The sequence below is a fragment of the Clupea harengus genome, chromosome 15, assembly GCF_900700415.2.
Source record: "Clupea harengus chromosome 15, Ch_v2.0.2, whole genome shotgun sequence".
Classification (NCBI taxonomy): domain Eukaryota; kingdom Metazoa; phylum Chordata; class Actinopteri; order Clupeiformes; family Clupeidae; genus Clupea; species Clupea harengus.
The window spans coordinates 22062488-22064987 of record NC_045166.1 but is presented as its reverse complement, the minus strand read 5'-3'; the positions used below and the strand labels follow the sequence as shown (position 1 = coordinate 22064987).

The window sequence follows — 2500 nt, the reverse complement described above, 5'->3', positions numbered from 1 at the left end:
TAGGTTATTTTCCACAGCATTTCATTTTATTTGTGTAATACGCCTGTAAATGTGTGTTCAGGGCATTAGTGATTTGCCATATAGTGTACTCTAGTGCAGAAGATAGTCTGCTGGACAAATCACCAACCTCCACAGAAAAAGCCTCAACAGGCCTCCACCTAGACCAACTATATGACCATATTTATTTGTTCACATTGGGTCAGTCGATGTCCTGATGAATGTTGTAATGTTTGGGGTAAACGTTTGTAGTTGTTCAGTCCACTAAGGTGAGCTTAGGAGAGACATAAAGCAATACAGTCAGCCTAATGTCTGCGAATTGTTTGGCCTAAAGCCGACATTTGATAGCTGAACATTATACTGTGTGCATGTATACTGTAGAGATCAGTGCGGTATTTTAAGATGCTGGACGAAGCTGTAACCTTATTTTGCACAGCAGTCTGTCTGCTGGTCCACAGCGGCTTCCCCTCGTATCTCATCTCTCCTGATGAGCTCATTTCCCAGAACATTTACTCTTTCATTGTGATCCCCCCTCCGCAACTCCTACAAATGCCACGTGTGGGGGCGAGAGGTGGGTTGAATCTCTATGGTGTGCTAACGCTAACGAGCTAACGAGAGGCGGGGAGCAGAGCGGAGTGGAGTGGAGCGTCGCAGCGAGGCACGGAGCAGACAGGCCACCGACCGTGAATATTAAACGGGGACACAGAAGCCTGAGCTGGCATACTCTGAGGCCCTCAGAATTTTAATGAGCCACCGCTGCCACAGCTGCCGCCACCACGTCAGGGGGATGTCGGAACACAATTAAAGAAAGGAAATTGGCAAAGGGGAGGTGAGGTGGGGGGAGGTGAGGGAGGTGTGGGAGGTGTGGGAGGTGTGGTGGGGGGTGGGGGGTGGTGGTTGTCTGGCTCCGGCTCAATCGGAGACACGTCAATTATCGCGTGTCTCTCCCTCCCCGGGGTCAATTAATGTCTTAATAAAGCATTAGGATTTTGAGTTCAAGCAGCGTCCCTGTCCACACAAGAGGAAAATGGGCACAATCAGCCTTTAGCAATCTACAGGAGCCTTAATGCGTGTGTGTGTGTAGTAGTGTGTTGGTGTGTTTGCGTGCGTCAAAGAGTCTATGCACACACTTTCTACCTGGTCCCTTTTTGGGTCAAAATTACTTTTCATTTACCTCCCCGTAGGACTCCACAGTTTCACAAGCCCACAGCCAGCTCGTGTGTTGAAGCCCGTCCGCTCGCATGCAACCCACTCTCCGCTGTATGCGTTTTACATGAAACGCTCTAGACCAGGCTGGACCACCCCTTCATTAAGCTAACAAGCAATTTAGCATGGCAATGGAAACACAAACAAGCTCATCCGTCACAGCCAGCGGTGCCTGGGGGAGCCGGGGCCATGATGCCACTGAGTGGAATGAAAGGTTTCAGGGTGAGAGGGAAGCCTCCACTGAGCCGTGGAGGGGAGGGCTGGGGGCCAACCGAAGACCTCTGGTGTGTGTTCTCTGTGTGCTCGGATGCCAGGGGCAGGGCACGCTGTGGTCACTGGGTATGTGACCGGGGGGGGGGGGGGGGGAGGTTTGTTGTTGATATTTATGCCACCATTGTAGGTGTCATTTATGCTGGGGACATTTTTTGCAAACACCAATTTCACTTCTAATTTCAGTTTTGACGACTGAAAATGAAATCACACTACAGTGAGTAGGAAGTGCTTTATCAGTAGTTGATGGGTGAAAACGAACTGAATTGTTCGGCTCGACAGATATTTATGCCACCATTGTAGGTGTCATTTATGCTGGGGACATTTTTTGCAAACACCAATTTCATTTCTAATTTCACTTTTGACAACTGAAAATGAAATCACACAAGTGCTTTATCAGTAGTTGATGGGTGAAAATCGAACTGAATTGTTCGGCTCGACAGAGATGCCCCCCCCCGCTTGTTTTTAGCCTGTTGCAACATTTTAGTTTAAAAGCCGAAAACAATCCCAGTAACCTCTGAGTGCCGGTGCGTTTGTATTTGGACTCCACTCATCATAATGGCAGAGGCGGGCGGTGCATTAGGCCAGTGGCAGAGAGGAGGGCCCATTTAAAATCCCATCTATGTCCCCAGCACCTTTCAAAACTAACATGACACCCATGACCTCAGTTACTCACTAGCAAAGGTGTGGTGAGGTTTATGTTTTACATACAGGGGCAGGGAGGAGAGAGGGAGAGAGAGAGAGAGAGAGAGAGAGAGAGAGAGGGTGAGAAAGAGTGAGAGAGAATGAGAGAGAGATGGACAGACCTTGATCAGTCTTTTCTGTAAGGCATAACTCCTCAATGACATGGCCTGCTGCACACATGTCAAATGAATGTTCATAGGAAGCAGAGAAAGGAGGCCGAGGAAAGACATGGGGAGGAGAGGAAGAGGAGAGGAGGTAGGCGGAGGAGGAAGTGGAGTGAGTGTAATAGAGAGTGAAGGAGAGAAAGGGAGTTGACTGAAGAGAACCCTGAGGAAAATGAGAT

At 48.9% G+C, this 2500-nt stretch overlaps 1 protein-coding gene across 2 annotated transcripts in view; it reads left to right on the top strand.

Moving 5' to 3' along the window:
- The window catches only part of fam184ab (family with sequence similarity 184 member Ab), a 116379-nt gene that overhangs the window by 63957 nt on the left and 49922 nt on the right, over positions 1-2500 (top strand). The gene's annotated exons all lie outside the window — the stretch shown is intronic.